At 55.8% G+C, this 12,314-nt stretch overlaps 1 protein-coding gene across 1 annotated transcript in view; it reads right to left on the reverse strand.

Annotated features, from left to right (window-relative positions):
* INTS1 (integrator complex subunit 1) overlaps nucleotides 1-3,020 on the reverse strand; it is a 39,767-nt gene extending 36,747 nt beyond the window's left edge. Inside the window, exons 1-3 of the mRNA XM_063815147.1 lie at nucleotides 2,886-3,020; nucleotides 2,071-2,187; nucleotides 944-1,112 (exon numbers count right to left, since the gene is read on the reverse strand). The gene's annotated coding sequence lies outside the window, so the exon portion shown is untranslated. The remainder of the gene's footprint in view (nucleotides 1-943; nucleotides 1,113-2,070; nucleotides 2,188-2,885) is intronic.
* Between the last annotated feature and the right edge of the window lie 9,294 nt (nucleotides 3,021-12,314).

Raw genomic sequence — 12,314 nt, forward strand, 5'->3', positions numbered from 1 at the left:
TCCCCCTCCCCTCCTCCTCCCCTTCCCCTCCCCTCCTCCCCCTCCCCCTCCTCTCCTCCTCCCCTCCCCTCCTCCCCCTACCCATCCTCCCCCTCCCCCTCCCCCTCGTTCCCCTCCTCCCCCTCCTCCTCCTCCTCCTCCTGTCAACCTTGACCACCTCTTCCCCCTTCTCTGTCCTCCTGCTCCTTGTCTTCCTCGTTCTCTAAAAGCTCAGGAGTCAACCTTGACCACCTCCTCCTCCCTCTTCTCTTTCTCCTCCTTCTCCTTCCCCTCTTCCTCTTCCTCCCCCTCCTCTATCTCTTTGCCTTCCTCCTCCCTCTCCCCACCTCTTTTTGAAAACAGCTTTTTTGAGTTATGATTGACGTCTGATAAACTGCAGGTGTGTAAAGGGTGTAAAGGGTGCACACTGATGCGTGTTGACATTCACACGTACCTGTGGCCCCATCCCACATCCCTTTCAACCCTGTAACGAACATTCCCAAACCACCCCTGCCTTGTCCCCAGGCCGCCAGGGCGCCACTTTCTGTCCCTGGAGAGGCGCTGTTTGCTCTTCTGGAGTCTGTGTGAATGAAAGCACACAGTGCACGCTCCCTGGCCGGCTGCTCGGCGTCATTATTCTTTTTTTTTTTTGAGATGGAATCTCGTTCTGTCACCCAGGCTGGAGTGCAGTGGCGCGATCTCCGTTCACTGCAACCTCCGCCTCCTGGGTTCACGCCATTCTCCTGCCTCAGCCTCCCGAGTAGCTGGGACTACAGGCGCTGGCCACCACGCCCAGCTAATTTTTTTTTTGTTTGTATTTTTAGTAGAGGCGGGATTTCACCGTGTTAGCCACAATGGTCTTGATCTCCTGACCTCGTGATCCTCCGGCCTCGGCTTCCCAAAGTGCTGGGATTACAGGCGTGAGCCACCGCGCCCGGCCTGGCATCATTATTCTGAGACTTACCCCAGCGTTGCAGGCACCGGTGGCTTCTGTCAGCTGCTGAGTGGCACCCACCGGATGGATTCCAGATTCCAAGGATGGCTTCTCCACTGATGGCCCGGGCAGGACCGCAGGCGTTCCGTCATCCTGGGGGGTGTGCAGGGTCTGCCCTGTGCTCTTCATCGGCGTCTCCCTGATGAGTAATGATGAGCGTTTTCTCATCTTTTTTTGTCATCCGTGTATCTGCATTATTGGTGTCTGTTCAAATTGTTTGCTCACTTTTTGAAAATATTTTTTATGGCCGGGCGCGATGGCTCACGCCTGTAATCCCAGCACTTTGGGAAGCCAAGGCGGGTGGATCACCTGAGGTCAGGAGTTCAAGACCAGCCTGCCCAACATGGTGGAACCCGGTCTCTACAAAAATACAAAAATTAGCCGGGCATGGTAGCAGACACCTGTAATCCAGCTACTTGGGAGGCTGAGGCAGGAGAATCACTTGAACCTGGGAGGCGGAGGTTGCAGTGAACCAAGATCATGCCATTGCCCTCCAGCCTGGGCGACAAGAGTGAGACTCTGTCTCAAAAAAAAAAAAAAATTATTAGAAATTTAATTTTTAGGCCGGGTGCCATGGCTTTTAATCCCAGCACTTTGGGAGGCTGAGGCAGGCGGATCACCTGAGATCAGGAGTTTGAGACCAGCTTGGCCAACATAGTAAACCCCATGTCTACTAAAAATACAAAAATTAGTCGGGCTTGGTGGCGGGTGCCTTTAGTCCCAGCTACTTGGGAGGCTGAGGCAGGAGAATCACTTGAACCCAGGAGGTGGAGGTGGCAGTGAGCCAAGATCATACCACTGCAATCCAGTCTGGCCAACAGAGCGAGATTCCATCTCAAAAAAAAACAAAAAAACAAAAAGATATAATCAAATGTTCCTCCCCTGCTCAGAATTCTCCAAAGACTCTGCTTATCACCCGAACAGTAAAATAAACACCTGTGGTTGTTTCCCACAGCAGCTCTTACAAAGCACCACAGACTCGGTGGCTTAAAGCCACAGAAATGTCCTCTCTTGCAGTTCTGGAGCCCAGAAGTCTGAAGTCAAAGTGTGGGCAGGGCTGACTCCCTCCGAGGGCTCTAGGGGAGGACCCTGCCTACCTCGACCAGCTCCTGGGGACTCCAGGAGTCCTCGGCTCGTGGCCACATCCCTCCAGCCTCTGCCTCTGTCTCCATGTGGCCGTCTTCTCTCTGTGTCTCTGTGCCTCGTGAGGACACCTGTTAAGGGATTTAGGGCCCACCCAGATTCAGGATGATCTCATCTCAAGATCTTTACCTTCATTAGGCCTGTGCGGTGGCTCACGCCTGTCATCCCAGCACTTGGGGAGGTTGAGGCGGGCGGATTGCCTGAGGTCAGGAGTTCGAGACCAGCCTGGCCAACATGGTGAAACCTTGCCTTTACTAAAAATAGAAAAAAATTATCCAGGGCCGGGCGCAGTGGCTCACACCTGTAATCCCAGCACTTTGGGAGGCTGAGGCGGGCGGATCACGAGGTCAGGAGATCGAGACCATCCTGGATAACACAGTGAAAGCCCATCTCTACTAAAAATACAAAAAAATAGCCGGGCGTGGTGGCAGGCGCCTGTAGTCCCAGCTAGTCCGGGGGCTGAGGCAGGAGAATGGCGTGAACCTGGGAGGCGGAGTTTGTAGTGAGCCGAGATCACGCCACTGCACTCCAGCCTGGGCGACAGAGCGAGACTCCGTCTCAAAAAAAAAAAAAAAAAATTATCCAGGCCTGTTGGCAAGCACCTGTAATCCCAGCTACTCAGGAGGCTGAGGCACGAGAATCACTTGAACCTGAGAGATGGAGGCTGCAGTGAGCCAAGATCGCACCATTGCACTCCAGCCTAGGCGACAGAGCAAGACTCCATCTCAAAAAAAATAAAATAAAAAAATAAGTTTATATCTGCAAAGACCTTGTTTGCAAATAAGCTCCCATCCTGTGGCTCCGGTGGACGTGGGCTATGGGGCCACTGTTCGCCCCGTCCCAGCCCCACGCTGAGGACTGCCGGGTCCTGCAGGGTCTACGTCTCCGTCTCACCTCCCCCGATGCCGCCCCACCCCGCACCTCAGCCTTCTCACTGTTTCCGGAAGGTGCCTGCCTTTCCATGCGCTGTTTCCTGTGCCCAGAAACCCCCCAGCTGGTCCTGGGACTCCCTGTCCACCCCATTCTGGTCTTTGCTCGAGTGGCCTCCTTCTCTGGTCAGTCACTGATGCCCCAGTCCCCTGCACCTGGATGTCACCTTCATGTCTTTTTTTTTTTTTTTTTTTTTTTTTTGAGATGGAGTCTCACTCTGCCACCCAGGCTGGAGTGCAGTGGTTCAATCTCAGACCACTGCAACCTCCACCTCTGGGGTTCAAGCGATTCTCCTGCCTCAGCCTCCCAAGTAGCTGGGATTACAGGCACCTACCACCAAGCCTGGCTATTTTTTTTTTTTTTTTCTGTGAGTCTTGCTCTGTCACCCAGGCTGGAGTGCAGTGGCGTGATCTCTGCCCATTGCAACCTCCACCTCCTGGGTTCAAGCAATTCTGCCTCAGCCCCCATCAGGAGCTGGGATTGCAGGCGCCTGCCACCATGCCCAGCTAATTTTTGTATTTTTAGTAGACATGGGGTTTCACCATGCTGGCCAGGCTGGTCTCAAACCCCTGACCTCAGGTGATCTGCCTGCCTCGGCCTCCCAAAGTGCTGGGATTACAGGCATGAGCCACCACGTTCAGCCACACCCGGCTAATTTTTATATTTTTAGTAGAGATGGGGTTTTGCCATGTTGGCCAGGCTGGTCTTGAACTCTTGACCTCAGGTGATCCACCCACCTCGACCTCCCGAAGTGCTGGGATTATAGGCATGAGCCACCGCGCCTGGCCCTTCCTTCAGGTCTTTTAAAAAAATGTTTTAGAAACGGGGTCTTGCTCTGTTACCCAGCTGGAATGCAGTGGTGTGATCATGGTTTACTGCAGCCTCAAATTCCTGGGCTCAAGCGATCCTCCTGCCTCAGCCTCCCAAGTAGCTGGGACCACAGGTGCACGCCCACCCCTGGCTGGTCTTTTCCCTGCCTTCCTGCCTGACAGAGCCACCAGCAGAGCCTGGTCTGCCCAGTCCCCTGCTGGGTCCAGGGTGGCTCGCCATGTTCAGTGAGAGCCCGTGGACAGGTAAGTGATAACTGTGAATTCTCTGGGGGGAGGAAGCCAGTGCTAAAAGCCTAGGCTGTTAGGAGAGCTGGGCCTCAGCCTGGAGGGACGCCGTCGGGCAGGCAAGCCCAAGCCTCTGACTCCCACCATCCCGGGGTCCTCTTTGCTGTGACCCCAGAGTGCAGTGAGTACCAAAGGTGACCCTGTCCTAGCAGGACCCAACCTCGTGACCTGATCGGTGTGGCAGGTTTGGGCTCCAGGGCACCACTGCGGCCCCCCAAGACCCACCAGCACCAGGGGCTGGGGGCGGCTGGCAGGGTGGGGGCAGGGGGAGCAGAGGCCCGGGTCGGGCCCGAGGGGAGACGGGCGCGGTGGGCAGCCTGCAGCTGCGTGTGGTTTAACTGCCTCGTGCCAGGAAGCAGCTGCCGCTCTCTGTGCAGCCTGGGCCTAGACCGGGGGCTCCAGCCTCCCTTCCTGTACCAAGCGTACCCAGCGCAGACCAGGCCTGGCCTTCCCGTTACACACAGGGGCCCTTGTGGGGAACCTGCGGCTCTTCTCAAGTGACCCCCATCCTGGGGGCCCAGCCCCGGCTCCTCCCTGAACCTCCCTGAAGCCTTCGTTCCCCATCCACCCCCAGGCTAGCCCCTGCTAGGAACCTGGGCGCCCACTTTCTCTACCACCCCCTGGCTGGAACCCCAACCTTGTATGGGGCTCCCATAGGGTGCAGCCCCAAAGACAGACCCACGTCCAGAATTCCAGGTATCCCAAGGACCGGTCAGGCCACTGGCCACTACACTGAGACTCGGGACAGCTGGCCATCCTGGTGAGAGCTCAGCCTTCACTGGCCACCGCACTGAGACTCAGGATGGCTGGTTTCCTCGGGGAGAGCTCAGACCTCGCTGGGCAGCACATTGAAACTCAGGACGGCTGGTCTACTGGGGAGAGCTTGGACCTCGCTGACCACTGTGCCGTGACTCAGGGTACCTGGTCTACTGGGGAAGAGCTCAGACCCTTTGGCTTCAAAGAGCAGGGGCCAATCCCGGTTCCACCCCCAGGCTGCGCAGGAGAGAGGTGAACCGACAAAGAGAATCGGGAGCCGTGAGGAAGGGGAAGGACTCTGGGAGGCCCATACCCCCAACATGTCTCCTGTGACCTGCTTCGGATCTCAGGCCCTCCCCACTTCTCTCCTCCCGCAGTGGAAACCGCCCCTGCTGGGTCTGCCCACCCAGTTCTCTGGGCCCACCCCTCAAACCTCCGGCTTCCATTGCCCCTTCCCCAGATTGTGCACTCACGGCCCCTTCTTTGTGGGCTCCCTCCCAGGGCCCCTCAGGCCAGCTCCAGGGTCTCCTATAACACAAACATGCCCCTCTCTGCCTCAGTTTCCTTCCCGGGTCCAAGCCCGGGAACAGGCGTGTACCACCGTGCCTGGCTAATCTTTGTATTTTTTGGTAGAGTCAACGTCTCACTGTGTTGCCCAGGCTGGTCTTGAACTCCTGGGCTTAAGCGATCCACCTGCCTTGGCCTCCCAAAGTGCTGGGATTACAGGAGTGAGCCACCGCACCCAGCCCAAGTGCCATTTCTGTTTTTTGGAGACAGGGTCTCACCCTGTCGCCCAGGCTGGAGTGCGGTGGTGCAATCTCGGCTCACCGCAACCTCTGCCTCCTGGGTTTAAACGATTCTCCCACCTCAACCTCCCGAGTAGCTGGGACTACAGGCGCGCACCACCACGCCCGGCTAATTTTTGTGATTTTAGTAGAGGTGGGGTTTCACCATATTGGCCAGGCTGGTCTCAAACTCCTGGCCTCAAGTGGTTCACCAGCCTCGGCCTCCCAAAGTGCTGAGATTACAGGCGTGAGCCACCACGCCTGGCCTCATTCTTTACAGGGAAACTGGGGAGGAGGGAGGGCTGGGGCAGGAAGAAGCCAGGCTAAGGGGTGCTTCTGTTGAAGCCTCCACCTGACCAGGAACTCTCTCCTGCCTGAGGCTGGGGGCTGCCCTGGGAGCATGCATCAGGCACTGGCAGGGTGGTGCCCCCCAGCCCAGGCTGTTCTGTGGAGAAGAGGCAGCCAGGGACTGTTCACCGTCGCGGGCTGCAGCTGCTGGGCCCGTGCGCCACCTGCACGGGGAAGCCACACGCCCACAGTATCCGCTGTAGGCACCCTTTTTTTTTTTTTTTTTTACATTTTGCAAGTGAGGAAATTTAGAGAACTATGGGGAACGGCTCTGCCCCACACCCAGGATGGGGTCTGGGCTCCAGGGCCTCGGGCCATGTGGCACAAAAGGCCCGGGGAGATTTATCTGGTGTTGAGTTCTGGCGGCCGGCTCACTGGCCGTGTGGTGTTGGGCAGGTTTCCTCTCTGGGCCTCAGTTCCCCCACCTGGAAAATGGATGTGGCAGACGTCCCGCTCTCCTGGGCTGCTGAGGGGCCTCAGTGGGAAGCGGCCCTGACCCTGGTCCAGGACCCGGGCACACGGCTGGGCAGGCGGCTGCCACGGTCACTAGAAGTGGGCGCTCAGGGCCAGGGATTGAGAGATTCCGCGTTCCTCTGAATGACAAGTGGCCACAGGGTGCCTAGGGGGCTGGCCATCTCCCAACCACCCTGCCCACTAAATTTAGAAACTGCCTCATGCACACTGGAAGCTCCTCAGCGCGGTGACGAGTGTCAAAGCCGTGAGTCAGCAGTTATGAGGGCGTCGATGCCCGTGGGGCAGCTCGGAGCCCATCAACGCACCAGTGGAGGTTTTGTTCTCTGCTAAACAACAATCTTATATGGAGGTTTTGCGCTGGATTCTGCCAAGAAGGTGCCCTGCAGCAGGACCCCCTGGCAGCTCAGGAGGTCGCAGGTGGCCCCTTGTGGGCTGGTGCCCAGCCGGACTGGCGCCCTGGTGGCCCGGGCCTGAAGCAGCCCTTTTGGGGCTGATATTCAAGAACCCACCGGGCAGCGAGCCTCCTAACCTATGCAGACCCCCGCCAGCAAGCAGAAGCTCCGGGGGAGTTGAGTGGGGGGGCAGCTTCTGGCTGGAGACTAGGAAGTGCTTTCCAACAATTGTCTGAAAATAGAACGGCCGGCTCACGAGGAAATGAGTCCCCATCACGGGGAGCGGGAGGTGGGAGCAGGAAGACTGTGGCGCAGGGAGGGGGCCCGTGGCCTCTGACCCCGAGAGACCTGAGTCCTTCCGTTCCTCACCCCTGACATCCCAGACATCCAGGAAAACGCGGCCTAGAAAGCCGCCCTGGGATCATGAGGTCAGGAGATCAAGACCATCCTAGCCAACATGGTGAAACCTCATCTCTACTAAAACACAAAATAAAATTTAAAAATTAGCTGGGCGTGGTGGCGCGCACCTGTAGTCCCAGCTACGCCGGAGGCCGGAGGCGGAGGCAGGGGAATTGCTTGAACCCAGAAGGCGGAGGTTGCAGTGAGCTGAAATCACGCCATTGTACTCCAGCCTGGGCGACAGAGTGAGACTCCGTCTCAAAAAAAAAAAAAAAAAAGAAAGAAAGCTGCCCTGGGCTGCAGGTGCCTGCTCTCAAATTCACTGCCAGGAGGAAAGGTGGGTGCTGGTGACAGGACTGCCTCCCAGGCTGGATGTGCTTGGCAAAGAACTGGCCGGGCAGGGAGACACTGCGGTCCCATCTGGAACCTGTGCTCTTCTCAGCAGGGCACCCCTTCTATAAGTCTCAGTTTCCCTTTCTGTTCAGTGAGAGGCAAGCTGCTCTGATGTCCCGGGATTCCACAGCCCCCACTCTGAAGACCCTCACGCGGAGCTCCCACCCCTCCAGGATCCAGGCTTGCCGCTGCGTTTGGCCAGGCCCATGGCGGAGTTCAGGCTGCCGACCTATGGGCTCCGGGGGCGGAAATAAACGCGCTCAGCCTTTTTCTAACTGTGGTTTAGAAAAGTTTTCTGGCTGTGGTTTCCCCATCTTCGAAAAGTCATGAATGCCAGGCACAGGGGCTCACATCTGTCATCCCAGCACTTTGGGAGGCCGAGGCAGGAGGATCCCTTGAGCCCAGGAGTTTGAGACCAGCCTGGGCAACATGGCAAAACCCCATCTCTGCCAATGATAATAATAATAATAATAATGGTAATACAAAAATTAGCTGGGTGTGGTGGTGTGCACCTCTAGTCTCCACTACTAGGGGGGCTGAGGTGGGCGGATTGCTTAAGCCCGGAAGGTCGAGGCTGCAGTGAGTTGAGGTTGCACCACTGCACTCCAGCCTGGGCAACAGAGTGAGATCCTGTCTCCAAAAGAGAAGGAAAAGAAAGAAAAATCATGACGATGCAGAATATTCTTGTCAATCACGAAGTGCAGGGCAGATTGAAGCTGGGTGCTCTTGGAGTGTGGGGAGGGGCCAGGAACCCCTGCTGGGCTCAGCGACACAGAACCCCCTGGGTTCTGGGGAATGCAGTTTGAGAACCAGTGCAGTGGTGGGAAGGAACTGAGGAGCAGGGACTGGCACAGGCCCAGCCAGCTTCTCACCCACATTCCAACTGTCTCCCTGGAGAGGCTGAGGCCCTGGAGGGGCATTTAGTTGTTTTTTTTTTTTGTTTTTTTTCTTAATATAAATTTTTTTTTTGAGGTGGAGTCTTGCTCTTATCGCCCAGGCTGGAGTGTGGTGATGCTCGGCTCACTGCAACCTCTGCCTCCCAGGTTCAAGCGTTTCTCCTGCCTCAGCCTTCCAAGTAGCTGGGATTACAGGCACACGCCACCACGCCCAGCTAATTTTTGCATTTTTAGTAGAGACGGGGGGTTTCACCATGATGGCCAGGCTGGTCTCGAACTCCTGACCTCAAGTGATCTGCCTGCCTCAGCCTCCCAAAGTGTGGGGATTACAGGCGTGAGCCGGCCTAGGCTCTTTGTTTGTTTGTCTTTGTGGTGATGGACGCTTCCGGGGGCACCTTGTGACTAGTGAGCAATGGTGGAGAGGAGGGCAGAGGTCAAGGGCGTGGGCTGGGAGATCTGAAGGTCAGAGCCAGCATACAGTGGGACTGTGTGGGGAGGCTCCCTTCTGCGGTGCAGAGCGCTTCTCCTGGAGGGCATAGACCGAGAACCTGAGCTCCAGCCCCTCTGCCCCTGCCTCCTCCCCTCTCCCTTCCTAGGCTGGGGGGAGCGAGGTGGGCAGGCACCTGAGCTAGGACCTTACGCTGCTGGCCCCGTCCAGGGCAGTCCTGATTTTTTATCTTGTGTCCCACTGTCCCCATAAACCATCAAAATCTCCCCGACACTGCTGGGTATTGTACAGGGGATTGTTCACATTTTCTGCAATAAGCCGACACATTATGTTGGAAAGGAGAAAAATAACCTCATGAACTTTCCTTTAGTTTTATTATTTATTTATTTATTTTTGAGATGGAGTCTCGCTCTGTCACCCAGGCTGGAGTGCAGTGGCGCAATCTCTGCTCACTGCAGGCTCCGCCTCCCGGGTTCCAGCAATCCTCCGACCTCAGTCTCCTGAGTAGCTGGGATTACAGGCGCCCGCCACCACGCCCAGCTAATTTTTGTATTTTTAGTACAGACGGGGTTTCACCGTGTTAGCCAGGATGGTCTCGATCTGACCTCATGATCCACCCGCCTCAGCCTCCCAAAGTGCTGGGATTACAGGCGTGAGCCACCGCGCCCGGCCGAACTTTCCTTTAAAAAAACAAAAAAAAAAGCCAATACATGTCCCAGAGATTCCAACCCATGTCCTATCACAGTTCCCAGATGGCATTTCTTTCACTGAGTCGTGCCACAACAAACTCACACCAGATCATGCGTCCTGACTTTTGGCTCAGACGTTACAGTCAGGGACAGAGCTTCCCAGGTTGGGTTGGTGCAGTGTGACATTCCCGGGCTGGGGAACCACCAGCATAGGGAGAAGAGGGTGGACTCTCCAGGAGTCCTGACTCCAAGTGCAAATCAGCATTTGTCATCCTGAGGGTTATTTACAGTGGCCATTCGCCATGACCTCTCACGGTTCCGGCTTGACTGGGTGAGCAGAGGGATCTTACCCGGGGGCTTCTGTCCTGCAGGTGCAGACGACATGGCTGGGGCTGGTGCATCTCACCGGCTTCCCGCCTCAGCCTTCCTGCTTAATGCCGGCTACAGGCTGGGACCTGACAAGGAGGGTCTACAGATGGCATGGATGTCCTTACCACATGGTGCTCTTGCTTCCAAGGGGAAGAGGCCCTGGGGACAGTGAGCCATATTTCCGTATAACACAGCATAATAAAAAATACAGGCTGGGTGCGGTGGCTCACACCTGTAATCCCAGCACTTTGGGAGGCCAAGGCGGGAGGATCACGAGGTCAGGAGTTTGAGACCAGGCTGGTCAACATATTGAAACCCCGTCTCTACTAAAAATAGAAAAATTAGCCGGGTGTGGTGGCAGGCATCTATAGTCCCAGCTACTCGGGAGGCTGAGACAGGAGAATCGCCTGAACCCCAGAGTCAGAGGTTGCAGTGAGCCAAGATAATGCCATTGCACTCCAGCCTAGGTGACAGTGAGACACTGTCTCAAAAAAAAAAAATAACCAAAAATAAAAACAAAAAAAAACGAGCCAGGTGCAGTGGGTCGCACCTGTAACCCCAGCATTTTGGGAGGCTGAGGCAGGGGAATCACTTGAGCCCAGGAGTTTGAGACCAGCCTGGGCAGCATAGCAAGACCCTATCTCTATTAAAAAATGTATATCTTTATAGATAAGGTTTTTGTTCTGGGTTCCTGGCACCAGGAATTTCCTGAGTGGCAGGAGTGTCTTTTGTTATAACAAGCCACCTATCTGAGTTTCTGCTAATGAGGTGGCTTAGGGTGAAGTCACAGATAGCTCCAGGACAGGGGCTGGTCCCCAGAGGAACCAATCGTATGATTATTGTTCTTATTTTAAATAGAGACAGGGTCTGGCTTTGTCGCCCAGGCTGCATAATCATGGCTCACTGCAGCCTCGAACTCTGCAGCTCAAGAAAAGCACGTTCCCGTCTCGGCCTCCCAAGTAGCTGGGACCACAGGTGCACGCCACCACACTTCCCTGGTTTTGTTTTGTTTTTGAGATGGAGTTTCGCTCTTGTCGCCCAGGCTGGAGTGCAGTGGCGTAATCTCGGCTCACTGCAACCTCCACCACCCGGGTTCAAGAGATTCTCCTGCCTCAGCCTCCCGAGTAGCTGGGATTACAGGCACCCGCCACCACGCCCGGCTAATTTGTGTATGTTTAGTAGAGATGGGGTGTCACCATGTTGGCCAGGCTGGTCTCGAACTCCTGACCTCAGGAGATCCACCTGCCTTGGCCTCCCAAAGTGCTTGGATTACAGGCATGAGCCACTGTGCCCAGCCCCTGATTTATTTATTTTTTTTGGTAGAGATGGAGTCTTGCTAGGTCGCCTTGGTTGGTCTTGAACTCCTGGCTTGAAGCAATCCTCCTGCCTGGGCCTGCCAAAGTGCTGGGATTGCAGGTGAGAGCCACTGTACCCGGTCGCCATGTGATTACTGAGTTGGAACCTTCACTCCACTCCACCTACCCACTCCCGAACTCCGGGGAGGGGGAGCTGAAGATAGGGTTAAATCACAATGGCCAGTGGTTTAACCAAGCATGCGTATGTCATGAGACCTGGATACTGAACTCAGAACCACAGGGCTCAGGGAGTTTCTTTTCTCTTTTCTTTTCTTTTCTTTTTTTTTTTTTTTGAGACAGAGTCTCACTCTGTCACCGAGGCTGGAGTGCAGTGGTGGGATCTCAGCTCACTGCAACCTCTGCCACCCAGGTTCAAGCAATTCTCGTGCCTCAGCCTCCAGAGTAGCTGAGACTACAGGTGCGCACCACCGTATCTGGCTAATTTTTGTATTTTTTGTAGAGATGAGGTTTCACCACGTCACCCAGGCTGGCCTTCCAGGTGCACAGGGCTCCTGGGTTCAAACGATCCACTCACCTCAGCCTCCCAAAGTACTGGAGTTACAGGTGTGAGCCACCGCACCCAGCCACTCAGGAAGCTTCTGAGCTGTATCCTCGTGCCAGTAGGCGAAGCTCCTGGAGAGGGCGTGGGTGCCTGTGTGTCCCACTTCCCTGCCTTATGTGGTAAGTCCACATGGCTAGTCCTGAGCTGTACCCCTTATAATAAACTCTAATCACAACTCACAACCCGTGAGTTGTCCTGTGATAGCGAATTATCACACTGGATAATGAGTGGGGAGGTCATGGGAAGGCCCACATTTGTCCTCAGCCAAGTGAAGGCCCCCAGACCCC

This window comes from Pan troglodytes, chromosome 6 (genome assembly GCF_028858775.2).
Source record: "Pan troglodytes isolate AG18354 chromosome 6, NHGRI_mPanTro3-v2.0_pri, whole genome shotgun sequence".
In the NCBI taxonomy this organism is placed as follows: domain Eukaryota; kingdom Metazoa; phylum Chordata; class Mammalia; order Primates; family Hominidae; genus Pan; species Pan troglodytes.